This window comes from Carcharodon carcharias, chromosome 14 (assembly GCF_017639515.1).
Source record: "Carcharodon carcharias isolate sCarCar2 chromosome 14, sCarCar2.pri, whole genome shotgun sequence".
In the NCBI taxonomy this organism is placed as follows: Eukaryota; Metazoa; Chordata; class Chondrichthyes; order Lamniformes; family Lamnidae; genus Carcharodon; species Carcharodon carcharias.
Genome location: NC_054480.1, coordinates 104506808 through 104517955, shown reverse-complemented (window position 1 = coordinate 104517955; position 11148 = coordinate 104506808). Strand labels below are relative to the sequence as shown.

At 62.8% G+C, this 11148-nt stretch overlaps 1 protein-coding gene across 7 annotated transcripts in view; it reads left to right on the top strand.

Moving 5' to 3' along the window:
* Nucleotides 1-2364: 2364 nt before the first annotated feature.
* Nucleotides 2365-11148, top strand: part of dpp9 (dipeptidyl-peptidase 9) — a 95325-nt gene continuing 86541 nt past the window's right edge. For 6 of the 7 annotated variants that reach the window (XM_041204605.1, XM_041204604.1, XM_041204610.1 and 3 more), the window contains exon 1: nt 2366-2541. The gene's annotated coding sequence lies outside the window, so the exon portion shown is untranslated. Of the gene's footprint in view, nt 2542-11148 lie in introns of all 7 variants that reach the window. The other variant, XM_041204603.1, reaches the window with a different exon arrangement.

The window sequence follows — 11148 nt, the reverse complement described above, 5'->3', positions numbered from 1 at the left end:
CCTGACGTCATCGCACACTCGCATGAAATTTTGATCAGTGGGCATGCGCCAGAGTCGGCAGCGCGCCCGCCGACAATTAAAAGGCCTATTAAGGCCATGAAAAAGATAATTAAAAGAGATCTTTCGCTGCCCGTCCAAACTTATGTGGCCCTGAAATCGCCTCCGAGCCCTGATCACAGGTGGTGGTCGGCTTCCCGACCGCCCCACCGAGCCAACCTGACGTGGGTGAAATTTTGCCCAATACTCCAGTTAAGGCCATACCAGTGTTTTGTAAAGGTTCATAATAACTTCCTTACAGTCTATGCCTCTATTGATAAAGCCCAGGATCCCTCATGCCTTTTTAACCACTTAGTCAACATGTCCTGCCATCTTCATGACATCTAGTAATTTCCTTCAGTCTGAAAAACAACCATTCACCACTAATTTCTGTTTCCTGTCGGCCAATCCATGTCCATTCTGCCAATGTCCCTTTCATTCTGGGGTCTTCAACTTTGCTGACAGGCCTATTATGTGGCATTTTATCACACGCCTTTTGGAAGTCCATGTATACCACATCAACTAAATCACCCTCAACAACCCTCAAATAAAACTCATTCAAGTTAATTAAACACAATTTGCTTTTAGCAAATCCATTCTGGCTTTTAATCAATCTTTCCAAGGGCAACATTTTCCCCCTGTTGGGGAGGATTGCGGGAGCGGGCACAGGCAGGTGGGTTCCCGATCTGCGCCCCCAGTTGGGGGCGCACTGCCATTTTACATGGGCAGGCCAATTAATTATGCACTCCCTGTGTGGGCAGTGGGAGGATTCCCTGAGCCGGCATGCGCATGAAAGAGCGCACAGATCTCCCTGAGGCAAAGTGCTTTTAATACACTCATGAAAACTCATCCTGCCCGTGGATGAGGTTTCATGTTTTTTCAGGAGCCCACCTGGGCTCCTGGCCTGCCCGCCAACCTTAAGATTGGATGGGCAAGTCCATTAATCATGTTAATTACTTTTATAATGGCCTTAATAAGCCTTTGACAGTTCAGCTGGCGCGCAGCCAATTTGGCTGCACATCCGCCGAACTGAAAATCTAAATGACGCAGGATGTGATTGCACTAGAGAAAATGCAGAGGAGATTTACCAGGATGTTGCCTGGGCTGGAGAGATTTAGTTATGAGGGGAGATTGGTTAGACTGGGGTTATTTTCCCTGGAACAGAAGAGATTGAGGGGGGACATGGTTGAGGTGTATAAAATATAGGAACATAGATACGGTAGACAGAAAGGAACTTTTCCCCTTGGTGGAGGGATCAATAACCAGGGGGCATAGATTTATGGTTAGGGGCAAGAGGTTAAGAGGAGATGTGAGCAAGAACTTTTTCACCCAGAGGATGGTGGGAATCTGGAACTCACTGCCTGAAAGGGTGGTAGAGGCAGAAACCCTCATAACATTTCAGAAGTATTTGGATGTGGTCTTGCGATGCCATGGCATACAAAGCTATGGGCCTAGTGCTGGAAAATGGGATTAGAATAGTTAGGTAATTGTTTGATAGGCACAGACTCGATGAGCTGTAGGGTCTTTTTCTGTGCTGTAGACCTCTATGACGTCAGGACGCATGCCTGAAGTCACCCCACGTCATTTTACGTGTCGGCTCCCCGAACAGAAAACTGCCCAAGGTATCTTTTTTTTTATGGATTATCCTTTCTAAAAGCTTTCCGGCCATCGAGGTTAAACTGACGGGCCTGTGGTTGCTGGGTTTATCCTTATGCCCTTTTTTAAAAATACATTGGCAATTCTCCAGTCCTCTGGCACCATCCCGGTGTCTGAGGAGGATTGGAAGATTAGAACCAATTTCCACCCTTGAACCTTCAGTGCCCTGCGATCCATCCATCCGATCCTGGTGACTTATCAACTTCAAATGGAGCGAAAAACAAAAATAGCTGGAAAAACTCAGCAAGTCTGACAGCATCTGCAGAGAGGAAAACAGTTAATGTTTCGAGTCCGAATGACTCTTCATCAGAACTAAGGAAATATAGAAATGAGGTGAAATATAAGCTGGTCGAGGGGGGTGGAGTCAAGTGGAGTCAACCTTTCTAACCCCTCTTTAGTAATTTTCAGTCCTTCTAGACCCAGCTGTCTCGCAGAAAGGAGTCACTTTTAAATGGAATAGTAAACGAGCCCAAGCCAACCTCAAGGCTCCCGACTGAATATAGAAAGTTCATCCTCCCAGCGGCGGGAGGCGTTATGGGTATTCCGGGGTGGCGGCGGCGGCGGCTGGGGAGAGTGCGGCGGCAATGGTTGGGGGTGGGGCGCTGTGAGTCCTCCGGGGCGGCAGGGGGCGCTGTGGGTCCTCCGGGGCGGCGGGAGGCGCTGTGGGTCCTCCGGGGCGGCGGGAGGCGCCCCCTCTCTGCGAAGCGAGGATGTTCCTGCGGCCGCGGCTGCCTTGTCGCGGGATGAAAGGCCGAGCTTGCGGCACTGTGGCTTCCTGGCGCCGAGTAACGCTGTCGATTTGAATGAAGCCGGAGGAAGAGCTCGCGGTATCTCCTGAACGTGCAGAAGGTGAGGAGCGGGGGCTTGAGGGAAACTGGGGCGATGCCCTTGCGGCGGCTTGGGCCTGGGGACCGGTGTTTTTGAGACAATGAGTCAGGCTGAGCCTGGGGCCCGGCGATGTAGCAGGCCCTTGAGGCTGGGAGTTGTGGAGAATTATCCCGCGGTTGCACCGGTGGCCCAGCCAGAGGGGGTGTGTGTGGACCAGGCCCTGCTACAGCTGCAGCCCCGTTGCCCACAGTTCTCGGGCTATGGAGCTGCGGTTAAATTGAACCGTGAAATGGCTGGGCCCCTGCGGCAGTGGGGGGAGGTGGGGTTACGCTCTGGGCTGGGCCGCTGGCTCTGTCCTTGCAGCTCCTTGGATCCCCCCAGTATCTCTCCCCCTCGCCAGTATCTCTCTCCCCCCCGCCAGTATCTCTCTTCCCCCCCGCCAGTATCTCTCTTCCCCCCCGCCAGTATCTCTCTTCCCCCCCGCCAGTATCTCTCTTCCCCCCCGCCAGTATCTCTCTTCCCCCCCGCCAGTATCTCTCTTCCCCCCCGCCAGTATCTCTCTTCCCCCCCGCCAGTATCTCTCTTCCCCCCCGCCAGTATCTCTCTTCCCCCCCGCCAGTATCTCTCTTCCCCCCCGCCAGTATCTCTCTTCCCCCCCGCCAGTATCTCTCTTCCCCCCCGCCAGTATCTCTCTTCCCCCCCGCCAGTATCTCTCTTCCCCCCCGCCAGTATCTCTCTTCCCCCCCGCCAGTATCTCTCTTCCCCCCCGCCAGTATCTCTCTTCCCCCCCGCCAGTATCTCTCTTCCCCCCCGCCAGTATCTCTCTTCCCCCCCGCCAGTATCTCTCTTCCCCCCCGCCAGTATCTCTCTTCCCCCCCGCCAGTATCTCTCTTCCCCCCCACCCAGTATCTCTCTTCCCCCCCACCCAGTATCTCTCTTCCCCCCCACCCAGTATCTCTCTTCCCCCCCCACCCAGTATCTCTCTTCCCCCCCACCCAGTATCTCTCTTCCCCCCCCCACCAGTATCTCTCTTCCCCCCCCCACCAGTATCTCTCTTCCCCCCCCACCAGTATCTCTCTTCTCCCCCCCACCAGTATCTCTCTTCTCCCCCCCACCAGTATCTCTCTTCTCCCCCCCCCAGTATCTCTCTTCTCCCCCCCCCCAGTATCTCTCTTCTCCCCCCCCCCCAGTATCTCTCTTCTCCCCCCCCCCAGTATCTCTCTTCTTCCCCCCCCAGTATCTCTCTTCTCCCCCCCCAGTATCTCTCTTCTCCCCCCCCCAGTATCTCTCTTCTCCCCCCCCCCAGTATCTCTCTTCTCCCCCCCCCCAGTATCTCTCTTCTCCCCCCCCCCCAGTATCTCTATTCTCCCCCCCCCAGTATCTCTCTTCTCCCCCCCCCCAGTATCTCTCTTCCCCCCCACCCAGTATCTCTCTTCCCCCCCACCCAGTATCTCTCTTCCACCCCCCAGTATCTCTCTTCCCCCCCCCACCAGTATCTCTCTTCCCCCCCCCACCAGTATCTCTCTTCCCCCCCCCACCAGTATCTCTCTTCCCCCCCCCACCAGTATCTCTCTTCTCCCCCCCACCAGTATCTCTCTTCTCCCCCCCCCAGTATCTCTCTTCTCCCCCCCCCCCAGTATCTCTCTTCTCCCCCCCCCCAGTATCTCTCTTCTCCCCCCCCCCAGTATCTCTCTTCTCCCCCCCCCAGTATCTCTCTTCTCCCCCCCCCAGTATCTCTCTTCTCCCCCCCCCAGTATCTCTCTTCTCCCCCCCCAGTATCTCTCCTCCCCCCCCAGTATCTCTCCTCCCCCCCCCAGTATCTCTCTCTCCCCCCCCAGTATCTCTCTTCCTACCCCCCAGTATCTCTCTTCCTCCACCCCCAGTATCTCTCTTCCTCCCCCCCAGTATCCTCTCTTCCTCCCCCCCAGTATTCTCTCTTCCTCCCCCCCAGTATCTCTCTTCCTCCCCCCCAGTATCTCTATTCCTCCCCTCCCCAGTATCTCTCTTCCTTCCTCCCCCCAGTATCTCTCTTCTCCCCCCCAGTATCTCTCTTCTCCCCCCCAGTATCTCTCTTCCTCCCCCCCAGTTCTCTCTTCCTCCCCCCCAGTATCTCTCTTCCTCCCCCCCCAGTATCTCTCTTCCTCCCCCCTCAGTATCTCTCTTCCTTCCCACCCAGTATTCTCTCTTCTCCCCCCCAGTATCTCTCTTCCTCCCCCCCAGTATCTCTCTTCCATCCCCCCCAGTATTCTCTCTTCCTCCCCCCCAGTATCTCTCTTCCTCCCCCCCCAGTATCTCTCTTCCTCCCCCCAGTATCTCTCTTCCTCCCCCCCAGTAATCTCTCTTCCTCCCCCCCAGTATCTCTCTTCCTCCCCCCCAGTATCTCTCTTCCTCCCCCCCAGTATCTCTCTTCCTCCCCCCCAGTATCTCTCTTCCTCCCCCCCAGTATCTCTCTTCCTCCCCCCCAGTATCTCTCTTCCTCCCCCCCAGTATCTCTCTTCCTCCCCCCCAGTATCTCTCTTCCTCCCCCCCAGTATCTCTCTTCCTCCCCCCCAGTATCTCTCTTCTCCCCCCCCAGTATCTCTCTTCTCCCCCCCAGTATCTCTCTTCTCCCCCCCAGTATCTCTCTTCTCCCCCCCAGTATCTCTCTTCTCCCCCCCAGTATCTCTCTTCTCCCCCCCAGTATCTCTCTTCCTCCCCCCCAGTATCTCTCTTCCTCCCCCCCAGTATCTCTCTTCCTCCCCCCCAGTATCTCTCTTCCTCCCCCCCAGTATCTCTCTTCCTCCCCCCCAGTATCTCTCTTCCTCCCCCCCAGTATCTCTCTTCCTCCCCCCCAGTATCTCTCTTCCTCCCCCCCAGTATCTCTCTTCCTCCCCCCCAGTATCTCTCTTCCTCCCCCCCAGTATCTCTCTTCCTCCCCCCCAGTATCTCTCTTCCTCCCCCCCAGTATCTCTCTTCCTCCCCCCCAGTATCTCTCTTCCTCCCCCCCAGTATCTCTCTTCCTCCCCCCCAGTATCTCTCTTCCTCCCCCCCAGTATCTCTCTTCCTCCCCCCCAGTATCTCTCTTCCTCCCCCCCAGTATCTCTCTTCCTCCCCCCCAGTATCTCTCTTCCTCCCCCCCAGTATCTCTCTTCCTCCCCCCCAGTATCTCTCTTCCTCCCCCCCAGTATCTCTCTTCCTCCCCCCCAGTATCTCTCTTCCTCCCCCCCAGTATCTCTCTTCCTCCCCCCCAGTATCTCTCTTCCTCCCCCCCAGTATCTCTCTTCCTCCCCCCCAGTATCTCTCTTCCTCCCCCCCAGTATCTCTCTTCCTCCCCCCCAGTATCTCTCTTCCTCCCCCCCAGTATCTCTCTTCCTCCCCCCCAGTATCTCTCTTCCTCCCCCCCAGTATTCTCTTCCTCCCCCCAGTATCTCTCTTCCTCCCCCCCAGTATCTCTCTTCCTCCCCCCCAGTATCTCTCTTCCCCCCCCCAGTATCTCTCTTCCTCCCCCCCAGTATCTCTCTTCCTCCCCCCCAGTATCTCCTTCTCTCCCCCCCAGTATCTCTCTTCCTCCCCCCCAGTATCTCTCTTCCTCCCCCCCAGTATCTCTCTTCTCCCCCCCAGTATCTCTCTCCCTCCCCCACCAAGTATCTCTCTCCTCCGCCCCCAGTATCTCTCTTCCTCCCGCCCCAGTATCTCTCTTTCCTCCCCCGCCCCAGTATCTCTCTTCCTCCCCGCCCAGTATCTCTCTTCCCTCCCCCCGCCCAGTATCTCTCTTCCTCCCCCGCCCAGTATCTCTCTCCTCCTCCGCCCCCAGTATCTCTCTTCCCTCCCCGCCCCCAGTATCTCTCTCCTCCCTCACCCGCCCCCAGTATCTCTCTCCCTCCCCGCCCCCAGTATCTCTCTCCTCCCCCCGCCCCCAGTATCTCTCTCCCTCCCCCGCCCCCAGTATCTCTCTCCCTCCCCCCGCCCCCAGTATCTCTCTCCCTCCCCCCGCCCCCAGTATCTCTCTCCCTCCCCCCGCCCCCAGTATCTCTCTCCCTCCCCCCGCCCCCAGTATCTCTCTCCCTCCCCCCGCCCCCAGTATCTCTCTCCCTCCCCCCGCCCCCAGTATCTCTCTCCCTCCCCCCGCCCCCAGTATCTCTCTCCCTCCCCCCGCCCCCAGTATCTCTCTCCCTCCCCCCGCCCCCAGTATCTCTCTCCCTCCCCCCGCCCCCAGTATCTCTCTCCCTCCCCCCGCCCCCAGTATCTCTCTCCCTCCCCCCGCCCCCAGTATCTCTCTCCCTCCCCCCGCCCCCAGTATCTCTCTCCCTCCCCCCGCCCCCAGTATCTCTCTCCCTCCCCCCGCCCCCAGTATCTCTCTCCCTCCCCCCGCCCCCAGTATCTCTCTCCCTCCCCCCGCCCCCAGTATCTCTCTCCCTCCCCCCGCCCCCAGTATCTCTCTCCCTCCCCCCGCCCCCAGTATCTCTCTCCCTCCCCCCGCCCCCAGTATCTCTCTCCCTCCCCCCGCCCCCAGTATCTCTCTCCCTCCCCCCGCCCCCAGTATCTCTCTCCCTCCCCCCGCCCCCAGTATCTCTCTCCCTCCCCCCGCCCCCAGTATCTCTCTCCCTCCCCCCGCCCCCAGTATCTCTCTCCCTCCCCCCGCCCCCAGTATCTCTCTCCCTCCCCCCGCCCCCAGTATCTCTCTCCCTCCCCCCGCCCCCAGTATCTCTCTCCCTCCCCCCGCCCCCAGTATCTCTCTCCCTCCCCCCGCCCCCAGTATCTCTCTCCCTCCCCCCGCCCCCAGTATCTCTCTCCCTCCCCCCGCCCCCAGTATCTCTCTCCCTCCCCCCGCCCCCAGTATCTCTCTCCCTCCCCCCGCCCCCAGTATCTCTCTCCCTCCCCCCGCCCCCAGTATCTCTCTCCCTCCCCCCGCCCCCAGTATCTCTCTCCCTCCCCCCGCCCCCAGTATCTCTCTCCCTCCCCCCGCCCCCAGTATCTCTCTCCCTCCCCCCGCCCCCAGTATCTCTCTCCCTCCCCCCGCCCCCAGTATCTCTCTCCCTCCCCCCGCCCCCAGTATCTCTCTCCCTCCCCCCGCCCCCAGTATCTCTCTCCCTCCCCCCGCCCCCAGTATCTCTCTCCCTCCCCCCGCCCCCAGTATCTCTCTCCCTCCCCCCGCCCCCAGTATCTCTCTCCCTCCCCCCGCCCCCAGTATCTCTCTCCCTCCCCCCGCCCCCAGTATCTCTCTCCCTCCCCCCGCCCCCAGTATCTCTCTCCCTCCCCCCGCCCCCAGTATCTCTCTCCCTCCCCCCGCCCCCAGTATCTCTCTCCCTCCCCCCGCCCCCAGTATCTCTCTCCCTCCCCCCGCCCCCAGTATCTCTCTCCCTCCCCCCGCCCCCAGTATCTCTCTCCCTCCCCCCGCCCCCAGTATCTCTCTCCCTCCCCCCGCCCCCAGTATCTCTCTCCCTCCCCCCGCCCCCAGTATCTCTCTCCCTCCCCCCGCCCCCAGTATCTCTCTCCCTCCCCCCGCCCCCAGTATCTCTCTCCCTCCCCCCGCCCCCAGTATCTCTCTCCCTCCCCCCCGCCCCCAGTATCTCTCTCCCTCCCCCCGCCCCCAGTATCTCTCTCCCTCCCCCCGCCCCCAGTATCTCTCTCCCTCCCCCCGCCCCCAGTATCTCTCTCCCTCCCCCCGCCCCCAGTATCTCTCTCCCTCCCCCCGCCCCCAGTATCTCTCTCCCTCCCCCCGCCCCCAGTATCTCTCTCCCTCCCCCCGCCCCCAGTATCTCTCTCCCTCCCCCCGCCCCCAGTATCTCTCTCCCTCCCCCCGCCCCCAGTATCTCTCTCCCTCCCCCCGCCCCCAGTATCTCTCTCCCTCCCCCCGCCCCCAGTATCTCTCTCCCTCCCCCCGCCCCCAGTATCTCTCTCCCTCCCCCCGCCCCCAGTATCTCTCTCCCTCCCCCCGCCCCCAGTATCTCTCTCCCTCCCCCCGCCCCCAGTATCTCTCTCCCTCCCCCCGCCCCCAGTATCTCTCTCCCTCCCCCCGCCCCCAGTATCTCTCTCCCTCCCCCCGCCCCCAGTATCTCTCTCCCTCCCCCCGCCCCCAGTATCTCTCTCCCTCCCCCCGCCCCCAGTATCTCTCTCCCTCCCCCCGCCCCCAGTATCTCTCTCCCTCCCCCCGCCCCCAGTATCTCTCTCCCTCCCCCCGCCCCCAGTATCTCTCTCCCTCCCCCCGCCCCCAGTATCTCTCTCCCTCCCCCCGCCCCCAGTATCTCTCTCCCTCCCCCCGCCCCCAGTATCTCTCTCCCTCCCCCCCGCCCCCAGTATCTCTCTCCCTCCCCCCGCCCCCAGTATCTCTCTCCCTCCCCCCGCCCCCAGTATCTCTCTCCCTCCCCCCGCCCCCAGTATCTCTCTCCCTCCCCCCCGCCCCCAGTATCTCTCTCCCTCCCCCCGCCCCCAGTATCTCTCTCCCTCCCCCCGCCCCCAGTATCTCTCTCCCTCCCCCCCGCCCCCAGTATCTCTCTCCCTCCCCCCCCCCCAGTATCTCTCTCCCTCCCCCCCCCCCAGTATCTCTCTCCCTCCCCCCCCCCCAGTATCTCTCTCCCTCCCTCCCCCCCCCCAGTATCTCTCTCCCTCCCTCCCCCCCCCAGTATCTCTCTCCCTCCCTCCCCCCCCCAGTATCTCTCTCCTCCCCCCCCCCAGTATCTCTCTCCCTCCCCCCCCCAGTATCTCTCTCCCTCCCCCCCCCCCCAGTATCTCTCTCCCTCCCTCCCCCCCCCAGTATCTCTCTCCCTCCCCTCCCCCCCCCAGTATCTCTCTCCCTCCCCGCCCCCCCCAGTATCTCTCTCCTCCCCGCCCCCAGTATCTCTCTCCCGCCCCGCCCCCAGTATCTCTCTCCTCCCGCCCCGCCCCCAGTATCTCTCTCCCTCCCTCCCTCCCCCCCCCCAGTATCTCTCTCCTCCCTCCCCCCCCCAGTATCTCTCTCCTCCCTCCCCCCCCCAGTATCTCTCTCCCTCCCCCCCCCCAGTATCTCTCTCCTCTCCCCCAGGTTCTCTCCCCCCCCCCCCCCCCCCAGTATCTCTCTCCCTCCCTCCCCCCCCCCAGTATCTCTCTCCCTCCCTCCCCCCCCCCAGTATCTCTCTCCCTCCCCCCCCCCCCCAGTATCTCTCTCCTCCCCCCCCCCCCCCGGTATCTCTCCCCCCCCCCCCCCCCCCCCCCCCCCCCCCGTATCTCCCCCCCCCCCCCCCCCCCCCCCCGGTATCTCTCCCCCCCCCCCCCCCCCCCCCCCCCCGTATCTCTCTCCTCTCCCCCCCCCCCCCCCCCCCCCCCCCCAGTATCTCTCTTCCCCCCCCCCCCCCCAGTATCTCTCTCCCGCCCCCCCCCCAGTATCTCTCTCCCGCCCCGCCCCCAGTATCTCTCTCCCGCCCCGCCCCCAGTATCTCTCTCCCGCCCCGCCCCCCAGTATCTCTCTCCCGCCCCGCCCCCAGTATCTCTCTCCCGCCCCGCCCCCAGTATCTCTCTCCCGCCCCGCCCCCAGTATCTCTCTCCCGCCCCGCCCCCAGTATCTCTCTCCCGCCCCGCCCCCAGTATCTCTCTCCCGCCCCGCCCCCAGTATCTCTCTCCCGCCCCGCCCCCAGTATCTCTCTCCCGCCCCGCCCCCAGTATCTCTCTCCCGCCCCGCCCCCAGTATCTCTCTCCCGCCCCGCCCCCAGTATCTCTCTCCCGCCCCGCCCCCAGTATCTCTCTCCCGCCCCGCCCCCAGTATCTCTCTCCCGCCCCGCCCCCAGTATCTCTCTCCCGCCCCGCCCCCAGTATCTCTCTCCCGCCCCGCCCCCAGTATCTCTCTCCCGCCCCGCCCCCAGTATCTCTCTCCCGCCCCGCCCCCAGTATCTCTCTCCCGCCCCGCCCCCAGTATCTCTCTCCCGCCCCGCCCCCAGTATCTCTCTCCCGCCCCGCCCCCAGTATCTCTCTCCCGCCCCGCCCCCAGTATCTCTCTCCCGCCCCGCCCCCAGTATCTCTCTCCCGCCCCGCCCCCAGTATCTCTCTCCCGCCCCGCCCCCAGTATCTCTCTCCCGCCCCGCCCCCAGTATCTCTCTCCCGCCCCGCCCCCAGTATCTCTCTCCCGCCCCGCCCCCAGTATCTCTCTCCCGCCCCGCCCCCAGTATCTCTCTCCCGCCCCGCCCCCAGTATCTCTCTCCCGCCCCGCCCCCAGTATCTCTCTCCCGCCCCGCCCCCAGTACCTCTCTCCCGCCCCGCCCCCAGTACCTCTCTCCCGCCCCGCCCCCAGTACCTCTCTCCCGCCCCGCCCCCAGTACCTCTCTCCCGCCCCGCCCCCAGTACCTCTCTCCCGCCCCGCCCCCAGTACCTCTCTCCCGCCCCGCCCCCAGTACCTCTCTCCCGCCCCGCCCCCAGTACCTCTCTCCCGCCCCGCCCCCAGTACCTCTCTCCCGCCCCGCCCCCAGTACCTCTCTCCCGCCCCGCCCCCAGTACCTCTCTCCCGCCCCGCCCCCAGTACCTCTCTCCCGCCCCGCCCCCAGTACCTCTCTCCCGCCCCGCCCCCAGTACCTCTCTCCCGCCCCGCCCCCAGTACCTCTCTCCCGCCCCGCCCCCAGTACCTCTCTCCCGCCCCGCCCCCAGTACCTCTCTCCCGCCCCGCCCCCAGTACCTCTCTCCCGC